This window comes from Bufo gargarizans, chromosome 6, assembly GCF_014858855.1.
Source record: "Bufo gargarizans isolate SCDJY-AF-19 chromosome 6, ASM1485885v1, whole genome shotgun sequence".
Taxonomy (NCBI): Eukaryota; Metazoa; Chordata; class Amphibia; order Anura; family Bufonidae; genus Bufo; species Bufo gargarizans.
The window spans coordinates 299,163,587-299,175,937 of NC_058085.1; positions in this window are offsets into that span (position 1 = coordinate 299,163,587).

Genomic DNA, 12,351 nt, shown 5'->3' on the forward strand with positions numbered 1-12,351 from the left:
GGGCTGTAAAATATCTCACTGCACCGCTGAATGGCAATTAGGCCCTATTTTTTTTTCTATTTTTTACACAAAAGGCTTTTCAACAGATAAGTGCAACTATGAAAGGAGAATATTCTTGTATTTAGCCACTAATACACGGCAAATTAGGCTGTAAAATATCTCACTGCACCGCTGAGCGGCAAAGCTATTTTTCCTTTTTCCACTAATACACGCAAAAAAGGGATTCAAAGCAGATAACTGCACCGCTGGGCGGCAACTAGTGTTGAGCGCGAGTATTTCGAATGCAGTGCTAAATATTCGTTACATCGAATATTCGTCATTTTTTTCGATATGAAAACATGATTCCTCCCTGCTTCTTGCTTGTGGGCCAATGAGCCATTGGCTCACAAGCAACTTAAGCAGGGAGGAATCAAGACTTCAGATGAAAAAAAAAATTATGAATATTCTAAAAAACAAATATTATTCCTTCCTGCTTAAGTTGCTTGTGGACCAATGATTGTTCACTTCAGATGGCAAAAAATGACGAATATTCTATTCTATAGTGCTATATATTCGTTTTTGACCCACTTCGCATTACGTGATTTTTACACTTCAGATTTCTTGGAATCACAAAAATAATCTTACGCGATTTTTACATTGCAGATTTAATCTCGAATATGAATATTCACGAATATATGGCAAATATTCTACCATATATTCGCGAAATATCGTGAATTTGAATATTGCCCCTGCCGCTCATCACTAGAGGCAACGATATTTTTCCTTTTTCCACTAATACACGGAAAAAGGGCTTTAGAACAGATAACTGCACCGCTGAGCGGCAAATATATTTTACTTTTGCCACTAATACGCACCAAAAAGGGCTGTCATTTTCTCACTTCACCACACAACAGCTAATAAGCCCTTTTTCCCCACTAATACAAGCCAAAAAATGCTTTAGAACATATAACTACACCGCATAAGGGCAAATAAAATGTAGAAATATTTCCTTGTAATAAACCCTGTTAATGCCTGTATCAAATAGCACTTGCACCCTAAGGCTACATGCACACGAACGTTGTTTGTTTCCGTGTCCCTTTAGTTTTTTTTGCGGATAGCATGTGGACCCATTCATTTCAATGGGTCCACAAAAAACACGGACAGCACACCGTGTGCTGTCCGCATCACTATGTCCATGCCGTTGCCCCGCAAAAAAAATAGTGTCCTATTTTTTTCTAGTTTGCTGACAAGGATAGGCATTATAACAATCGATCCGCAAAAAAACGGATCCCATACGAAACATCATCCATTTTTTTAGCGGAACACAAAACACATACGGTCATGTGCATGTAGCCTAATAAGAACAGTTTGCTGGAATTACAGAGCTGCATAATTGCAATTTGGGTGCCCAGTCAGTGCTGCAAGGTCTAATAGGAATGTTCCTATTACCCAGTCTGTCACCTCCCTGAATGAACTCTGTTCTACATAAATGCTGCGGAATGATTCCTCTCTATCCTTTCCCTACATCTTGAATAATCTTTCCCGGCAGTTGTAAATCGTTCAGAACGAATTCCACTTTGTCAGCTTTGATTCGCTCATCTCTGGTTACCACGAAGCGTGAGGGAATTCGGATTCGGTGCGAATCGAATTTTTCCTGGAATTCGGAACGAATTTCACTTTGTCAACTTAGATTCGCTCATCTCTAACTCTTAGGCCCCTTTCACACGAGCGAGTATTTCGCATAGGTACAATGCCTGATGCACCCGCATTGAGCCTGCACTGAATCCAGACCCATTCATTTCAATGGGTCTGTGTACAGTATATAAGCTCCTTGTTTTTCACGCATCACTTGTGCGTTGCGTGAAAATCGCAGCATGTTCTATATTCTGTGATTTTCACGCAACGCTGGTTCTATAGAAGTGAATGGGGCTGCGTGAAAATCGCATCGCATCCGCAAGCAAGTCCGGATGCGATGCGTTTTTCACTGATGGTTGCTAAGAGATGTTGTTTGTAAACTGTCAGTTTTTTATCACGCTCGTGCAAAAAGCATTAAATTGTAGATCCGCGCAAAAAAGTGGAACAACTGAACGCTATAGCATACAAAACTGAATGAACTTGCTTGTGAAAATACGCATTTTTCACTGAACGCATCCACAACGCATCCGGCCCTATTCCGCTCACGCTCGTCTGCAAGGGGCCTTACATTTTTGTTTTCAAAAGTGGGCTGACCTTTTATTCTTATGACTTACAACCTGAGTGTATGTGTGCTGTATTTCAGTACTGCATAAGGACCCTCATGATTAATAGCAGCAGGGAATGGCTTGGGAGCTATCGCATCATTGACCACTTAATGGTAGATTTAATCCTCTGCATTGTCTGAGAGGATTGCTCAAGGCATTGTGACCGGATTACACAGGAGGCTGAATCTCTGCTATAAGCTGAACTGGAACAATTTCTCATCTAGTGATTGCTGCTCTGCAATGTGAAGAGCGGACGATAGGAAATGAATGTTGATGTAGAGTAGATACACCTATGAAGTGCACCTATGCGTCACTTAGCGTACATGTGGTTTATGCAGCATAATGTTAGATCTCATTTTTCCTGCATTAAATATGTATGTACATCACAGAGTAGTACTACGTCTCGGGGGAATTAGAAATGTCGTGCAGTGGCTTAATATTGTTAACCTAGCCTTTAATATCAGATCAGTGGTGATCAGGCTTCCTGACTCTGGCGGATCCAGGGGAGCTGCTCAGAAGTGGGGGTGGCAGCGCAGGGCACAGGGAGATTAGCGCTTCCATTGTGGAAATGCTCATCTCCATAGTCATCTGTATCGCCGTCCTCAGGACAGCTATACAGATGGCTGTGCTGTGAATGCGAACGGGCAGGAAAGGGAGTGTCCCTTCCCCCTCCTCTGATAGGCTGCAGAAACTAGGCCGGCGACCTATCAGAGGCCGGCGGCGGCGGCGCAATGACGTCATCGCGCCACCTGAGCCGTACAGCGCGGGACACAGGCCGGAAGAGGCCTGCATCGCATCGCTGACATGGAGGTAAGTGTAAGTGTTTTTTTTTTTTGTTTTTTTTTTATATGTACAATAGTTTTACTGGCACATCGGGGGGGGGGGGGGGCTCTTGTTACTGGCACATTAGGGGAATTAGGGGGGCTCTTGTTACTGGCACATTGGGGGGGGCTCTTGTTACTGGCACATTAGGGGAATTAGGGGGGCTCTTGTTACTGGCACATTGGGGGGGCCTCTTGTTACTGGCACATTAGGGGGATTAGGGGGGCTCTTGTTACTGGCACATTAGGGGGGGCTCTTGTTACTGGCACATTAAGGGGAATTAGGGGGGCTCTTGTTACTGGCACATTTGGGGGGGCTCTTGTTACTGGCACATTAGGGGGATTAGGGGGGCTCTTGTTACTGGCACATTAGGGGGGCCTCTTGTTTCTGGCACATTAGGGGGGCTCTTGTTACTGGCACATTCGGGGGAATAGGGGGGCTCTTGTTACTGGCACATTAGGGGGGCCTCTTGTTACTGGCACATTAGGGGGGCCTCTTGTTACTGGCACATTAGGGAGATTATGGGGGCTCTTGTTACTGGCACATTAGGGGGACTCATGTTACTGGCACATTAGGGGGGCCTCTTGTTACTGGCACATTAGGGGGGCCTCTTGTTACTGGCCCATTAGGGGGGCTCTTGTTACTGGCACATTAGGCAGGGCCTCTTGTTACTGGCACATATATAACATAGTTATATTCATAATATCCAGTGTTGCAATATACAAAATTCATAAATTATTAATAATTACCAGATAGATTTCATATGTATAAAGTGCATAGTGCAATTAGTGAATTCATCATACTTGGATACATACAGCTGGGGAAGAAGGAGGAGGGGAGAGGCGGTACAATAACTCATGAATCTATATATATATAGTTTTTCTTGCATTTATGTAGTGAAAAAAACCTAATAAAATGTATTTATTCTTTTCATCACCATATTCTGACCCCTCATAACTTTTTTACAGTTATGTCTACAGAGATATCTGAGGGCTTGTTTTTTTTAATTTTCTTCCAGCCTCTCAGAGGGGATAAATGTCTGTGATCAGAATTACTGCCAGTCGCTGGTGGGTATGAAACAATAGGCACCCAGCAGCTATGGCGCTCGCTCCACTCCGGAGCGGGCAGCATCTTTAAAGACCCGATATCCGCGGTCCATGCTGTGTTTTTTTTTGGGGGGGGGGGGGGGGTTTATGGAACAAATTTTACTTTCCAATGGCATTAGAGATTGTAGTGGGAAGCTGGAAAAATCCAAATGGGGAGGAATTGGAAAAAAAAAAAAATTCCGACAGTTTTATGGGTTTTGTTTTTATGGAGTTCACTATGCAGGAAAGCTTCGGAGCGGGCAGCATCTTTTAAGACCCGACATCCGCCGTACATGTACGGCAGACGTTGTAAAGGGGTTAAAGGGGTGCTGCTTCCACTTCAAAATTACCTGTGTGCCATCTCATTTGCAGTGGCCACGCAGTGTAACTGGCAATTTACCTGGTACGAGACTTACATGGCATCAGATACAAATTATAAGCAAAGAAGTCCAGCAGCAAAAGCTTGTCTTTTATTCATTACATCACATGCAGTGCACATACAGACGAGCAGAACAACCAACATGCAGCCGCCTATGGCCATTTTCTCAAGTATGTCAAAATCTGCACCAAAAAACATTTAAAACTGAAAACTGCTTCAGATGAAAAAGCGTGGAAAACCTGCATAATTTTCTTTAGATAAATGTTTTATTTTATTGAAAGTAAATAAAACAATAACAAAATATCTTCCAGAGATCATTATTCATCTTCACTGTGAATTCCATGTCGCATCAGAATCACAGTGTGTGAAAACCTAAGCAGTGCATGTTGTATTTAAAGAATAGTAAAGGAAACACAAATCAAAAAATATGAATCGAAAGAATCAATAGTCACAGACCAAACATTTCAACGTGCTAATACATCAGTGTGAACATACTCTTGTCATTTGTATATAAATGTGTGGCTTTATTGAACTTTCAGAAAAGCAAAACCTATGCAAGACTGAGATTTAAAAATGAAGATCAAATATCCACACAATGCATGAAAAATTTCAGTAAAGCTATATATTTTTATATGATTTTTCTGGTCCTGTTGAGTGTGAATATTCAAAAAGCTAATTTTTATCGCGAGTATCGGCATTTCGAGAATTTGCGAATATTTAGAATATAGTGCTATATATTCGTAATGACAAATATTCTTTTTTTTTTTTTTAACACAGTACACATCAGGTGATCATCCCTCCCTTCTTCTAGCTTGTGGGCCAATGAGAAGGCTTTGTCACAGCTTAGCAACATCCCTAGCAACCAATAGGAAAGTTGCCCACCCCTCACTATATAAGAACCTCCCCAGCAGCCATTCTCTAAAGTTTATTGCAGTTATGAAAGAGACAGCAGTGTGATTGCTGTGCTCTGTGACAGTTACCTTATATATATAATTCAGAGAGTTAGGGTGAGATAGTCAGTGTAGGTTAGATTGGTCTATAGTGTAGCTGATAGGTTCTGCTGTCCATACATACATGCTACAGACATAGTGCTGTGATGTCACAAGTTGCACGTATTGCGAAAAAAATATGCTCATCATTAATTGCCGAAAATTCGCAAGCGCGAATATATTGGAGCACTCTATCTGCATATAAAGCTATTGTAATGTTCTGCCGTGCCAACCATTTTCTCCAGTCTTAGGAAACTTATGCCATCTTGAAAAATGTAGCATAAGTGACCCACGCCGGTATTTCACGCGCAGTACGCAAACAATACATTGCTGATTTTCGCAATCAAGAATATAATCTCGAATTCTCGAATATATGACAAATATTCTACAAAATTTTTGCAAAATATTGCGAATTCGAATATTGCCCCTGCCACTCATCACTAGTCATTAACTACCGGTATAGTTGTATCATTCATTGGTTTCACACACTTATAATGGAAAACATGCAGTGCTTCTGTCATGTGTGCTGAGAAATCTAAACAGTGAGCCTCCTCAACATGTTTCATTGACTGGTGGTGTCTTCAGGGGCCATATGGCTAATGACACGGAGCCTCACTATCCCTGAAGACACCACAAGTTGGCCAATTGTCGGGAGGCTGATATTAATAATGGTGGAGTTGACCTGTCTGCAGGTAGTCAGTATCTGTGTCTCACTTGGTCATATGTCTGATGTGACACACGTAAATAATACCAACACTGTATGAAGCTAATATAGTGTTGCCGTACCCACAACATACACAATCATATGTTATGGAGCGTACAGATGTAGCAGCTTTACACTTGACACTTAACAAGGTATTGGCACCTGGGATGATAGGTAAAATATGCCATCAATGTCAGATAGGTGTGAGTTCCACGTCTATGGCCCGCTCATATTTCCAATTGTGGAACAACTAAGGCAATGGCCTTTAGTGCTGGTGACGTCACTGGCACCAATGGCCTTTAGTGCTGGTGACGTCACTGGCACCAATGGCCTTTAGCGCTGGTGACATCACGGCGGAAGCCTCTGCCTAGTAGTGTGAAAAATATAAACAAACAGCCCTTGTCCTGCACGATACAGTGCAGGGCAAGGGCAAGCATCGGAGCATGAAATGCTCAGATGCTGATATCAGAGGGTCTGTCTGAGTGAAAAAGGGGATAAGTCAGAGCTGAACCCGGGCAACCCCTTTAATTATAAGTTTTCATATACAATTTAGATGCTGCCCCCAGCCAAAATCCACCTCCGCAAATTCACGTGGCCATTGGCTGCTGTGAACAGATTGAGTTCCTGCCGCATCACAACTGCTACATGCAAACTCAGCCTTAATGGAAATCTGTCACCAGGATAATCGCTATTGAAGTAAAGCCATGGCCTAACAGCACTTAGTGCCTTATTTCCAGATGTGCCCTTGTTCCAGCAATAGATGTTTTTTTTCTCTGACAATCCAGTTTATTTGGTATGCAAATGAGCCAGTAAGGTGCCCAGAGCAGCGTTATTCTTGCAGGAAGGATGTCCTGTCACAATGTTTCCATCCACCCCTCCTACATCACATTCAAGCCATAACTCTGCCCCCCTTTTCTCTGCTCACAGCATGAGGGCGGGGTTGGGCACTAGCAGGAGGCGTGCCTGGGATCCTTCCTGCAAGAGTGACGCCCCTCTGAGCACCTTACTGGCTCATTTACATATTAAATAAACTGGATTCTCAGAAGATGGAAAACATCTATTGCTGGAACAAAGGCACATCTGGAAATAAGGCACTAAGTGCTACTAGGCTATGGCTTTACTTCTCAAAACAAATCACTGGGTACAGATAAAGAAAAGGATAGTCCTGGTATCCTTATAAAGAAAGTATAAACACAACTCAAGGAAAATTAAGGACCCTTAAGACGTAACTATTAATCTACATCAAATAAAAGGACGCCCTATGATTTTGGATGAACCAAAAAATACACAAGGGCAATAATATAGCCCAACAACAAATGGGCGCTTGGCATCCACTAAAAACACCCAATAAGGAAATGTGTTGATATCGGGATAAAGATGCAATCGGTTGGGTAGTGACAGAGGCAAGAATCAGAGGTCCAGAGAAATGACCAGAGACAGGGTACAGGACCCCCTTTCTCATGATCAGTGGGGGTTCCAGCAGTCGTACCACACAATTAGTCCCATCATGTATCCTGTGGATATGCATTTGGATTTATGCAGTGAATTTATATCGCAGATTTCACCTTTTGCAATGCACAGGATGAAATCCACCGTAAATCTGCAGTAAAATCCATCACAAAAAGCTGAATGGAAATCAATTAGATTTGCACCGTAAATTACATCCCCAGTGGACGTGCCCTTAAAGTTCTAGGCCCTATCCAGATAATGACAGTAATGATATCATATTTTCCAGCCACTGTACTTTACTTGTACATTAATCTGCTCATATGGGCTGTAACTCCATTTTATTGTTTAGTTATATTACACAATTATGTTTCCTGCAGGGACATTACTGGTACTAATGTTTTATATTTTCTTAAATTCACAGTTTTATGTTTACATAGTAAACTGTGTATATTGGCTTTTTATGATTTTACTCTGAATTCTGTTTAACTCTTAACAGTTTGAGAGTCAGATTTCTATCATTAGATAATGATGCCTTACGGCATGGATGTCAAACTCATGGCCCTCCAGATGTTGCAAAACTACAACTCCCAGCATTCCCTGATAGCTGCAGTATGCCCAGGCATGATGGGAGTTGTAGTTTTGCAACAGCTGGAGGGCCACGAGTTTGACACCCCTGCCTTACGGGCTTGCTATGTGTAGGCCTGCAATACTGCATTATGTGACCTCTACAGGATGTCGGCTCAATCACTGTGTGTTGCATAGTTGTGCAGCTTCCCGATCTGCTCTGGCTTCAGTCTCATGACTTCTGCAGACATCTCAGATTGAGGGAATCGAAGCCAAGCAAATTGACTTTGATCTGAATTTCAGGAAAAATTTGATTCGCCGTGTTTTCTTGCCCTTCGTGGTAAGGAATATTTTTTTTTCCTGAAATGGTGGTAAAAAAACAAACAAAATACACCTCACCCATTTGTGTGCAAAGAGGCAGTCGCAGCCATCTTGATTGCACAAACCGCGCGAAATGTAGCTTGGGGTGACATACGACGTCACCGCATGAGATTTCATGCAGTGTCTTTAATCAAGATGGCCTCTACGATAGCAAATGGATAAGGTGAGTATTTATTTTTTCACCCTGATTAACCACTGAAAAAGGCCTCAATAGTAGCCTCAGATTCCGTGATCAGCGAGGAATGCGTTATCTGAGGTGTTCAATGACAGGGGGTGGCGCGATCGCCGTTCACCGTCATTTGTGAAATTCAGCAAAGCAGCCAAATCAAATTTTTCATAACTTTGCTCATCTCTACTATTTGCAGTCAGGGAACAAAAACGTTGTACATATCCAGCAGGGAAATATGCAGGTTTTCTATAGCAAAGTTGTGCTCCGACTTGCCCACGTAACCCAATCTGTTGGAAAAAGTAGAACAAGTGCTTCATACATTTCTCAACTGCTTTGTCAATTTCTAAAAACAAAGACAAAACTCAGCCTACTTATACTAGACAAATAGAATAAATCCCACTACAGATTATGTGATAAAACTGGCTGCCTGCAGACACCACTAGAGGGAGCCAAATGTATATGAATTTATATTGTTACCATTCAAAGCAAAGAAAGCTCTACACATCTCTTTGTACTGAGCTCCCCCTAGTGGCTGCCACTGCTACTCCTCCTAATAGGGTTTCTAGGCATGCTCTTTGAGCTGTGCAGAAGTAATTTTATAAGCAAAGAGTAGATAGGGTATTATGTCACCTATTGTGAATGGTGGATATAGTGTTATCTATATATAGACATACTTACTAACATCACTGATGGTAACAGCGACATGTAAGCTCTACCCCCATGAACGCCCTGGAACCGCACAGGAACACCCACTTATGGGCATGTTTGTGTTAGCCCTGTCCATTTTCGGCCCTGGACAGCACAAATTTTCCGGGACTGTCTCTGAAAATCAGGGACTGTCCTGTCAAATTCGGGACAGTTGGCAAGTATGTATAGAGGTGACATCTATCATTGTAATCCTACTTGTAAAAATAATGTGCTGAATGATGAAAAGTGATCCGTAAAGCCCAAACAATGGAGTCTATTATTAGACTTAGATGTGCAAAACTGTCAGGGTTTTAGGATTTTATTTAAATATATATGAACTTTTTTTAGCATAATAATACAAGAATATAAAGTTAATTTAAACAATAGGTAATAATTTTTGTTTACTATGTTGACACTATGTAACATGAAATGCGTAGCTTTGCTCATGCTGTATTTTAGCAGTAGTGCCCTTTAAGATCATACAGCTAACATTTACTAGCTGTTACTTACAGCCTCCACTAGATGTCACTGTGTTACCATGTGAGCAGCTATAAACCTACATGTGCTTCAACAGTCTATAGTGCAAGGATACCAGTATCATCTTCCTATGATACATATCCCTTTTAATAAGTTTTCCCTTCAAATACATTATCATAAATACATTTTCATTCAGGCTGATACGTTTTAATTTGTCCCTTAGGTTTTGTGATCAGGGTGAATGATGTTATAGGATATGGATGTCTTCCTACAGAAATCTGACTCCTGCCAACTTCAAAAATTCAATCAAATCAGGACTGAATTTCTCACCAATATGTCAGACAGATAATCAAAATGGGAAATTAGGAAGCTAAATATATTCTAGGAAAGTGTAGGTTTCTTATGTTTTAAAGCAATGTGAATAGCTAAGGAAATGAATATGCCTATATGGATATGATTAATTTAGACGAAGTAAAAGGAGGTTTAAGTGCATATGTTTCCAGGGGTTTTCAGCTCACCTATGCAGTGGGAACATACTGAAATCAATTAACAGAACAGTTATTTTAAGCTGGTCATTAAACATAAGATTGCTCTCAGCAAAATGAACTTTCCTGTTAACTCTATGGGGGTGATAAGCAGTTCCCAAACTGATTTAGTTTTTTCTATGGGGAAAACAATAGGATTTGGTCGGTTGAAGTTCAACTGATTACCCCAACAGGAGGTATTGGGGCAATAATCCCAATGAAATTGTTCCTATCACATAGATCAAATACTTGCTCTGTCGGTCCCAGACGTGAAGTGGGTATATTCACACAGAGATACGATGCGATATTTATGGAACCGCGCTGCTTCACAATCAAAGAACTTTATCCTTTGGTGCAATCATCCACATTATCAGACACCGGACATCAATACTCCCAACATTGATCTTAAACCGGACCTCTATGGGTTCCTCTGTAGAATATCAAGATCACAGTACAGGATCCGGTACAGTTTGAAACATAATCTGCGTCACAGCCCCACCCGGGTTTCGCACAAGGCTTCGTCAGGGTATTTCACTATTGTGTGATTTTGATACTCTACAGAGGAACCCATAGAGGTCCAGTTTAGGATCAATGTTGGGAGTATTGATGTCCGGTGTCTGATAATGTGGATGATTGCACCAAAGGATAAAGTTCTTCGAATGTGAAGCAGCGCGGTTCCAGAAATATCGCAGGAGGTATTGGGGGACAATATGGCTGTCCACATAGCCATAATATTGGATCCAGCGAGAATCTTTGGGATACATCTCTTAGCTAGAATCAGTTTTGAATTCTTATTTTCCTGTTCGTCCTCAGTCAGCACACACAGAAAGGGTTAATGACTCAAATAAGGGAGTTGTCCCAAAAAAGTATTCTACAGTTTTCAAACCAGCACCTGGATCTGAATACTTTTGCAATTGTATGTAATGAAAAATTTAGCACAGCCACTAAGCTATTCAATAAAATGTATCTGTATAGCACCACCTGCCGTGATAGGGAGAGCTGAGACACGCCCCCTGAGCTGTGATAGGGAGAGCACAGACACGCCCCCTGAGCTGTGATAGGGAGAGCTGAGACACGCCCCCTGAGCTGTGATAGGGGGAGCACAGACACGCCCCCTGGCTGTGATAGGGAGAGCTGAGACACACCTCCTGAGCTGTGATAGGGAGAGCTGAGACACGCCCCCTTAGCTGTGATAGGGAGAGCACAGACATGCCCCCTGAGCTGTGATAGGGAGAGCTGAGACACTCCTCCTGAGCTGTGATAGGGAGAGCTGAGACACGCCCCCTGAGCTGTGATAGGGAGAGCCCAGACACGCCCCTTGAGCTGCAGCAGAAAAGACACTCCTCTTGAACTTTCAGCTTGATATAAATCTAGCAGAGCAATGAATGTGGAGATTTCTGGATCCATGTGAGGTACAGGGCTGGTTCTAGCTTTGTTAGAAAGAGGTTGTCATGTTTCATTTTTTACATTAGTCATGGGCTAACCCCTTTAACTGTGGCATAGTAGACACACAAGTTACACCCCAATGAATACAAATGTAAAAAGGGGACCTGAAAGAACACACTGATGTATTTTTTGTCTCTTCTGTGGATAGAAGTTTCACTTTGTGATCAAGCCCAAAAGTTTTGAGAATGACACAAATATTAGTTTTCACAAAGTTTGCTGCTAAACTGCTTTTAGATCTTTGTTTCAGTTGTTTCTGTGATGTAGTGAAATATAATTACATGCACTTCATACGTTTCAAAGGCTTTTATCGACAATTACATGACATTTATGCAAAGAGTCAGTATTTGCAGTGTTGGCCCCTCTTTTTCAGGACCTCTGCAATTCGACTGGGCATGCTCTCAATCAACTTCTGGGCCAATTCCTGACTGATAGCAACCCATTCTTTCATAATCACTTC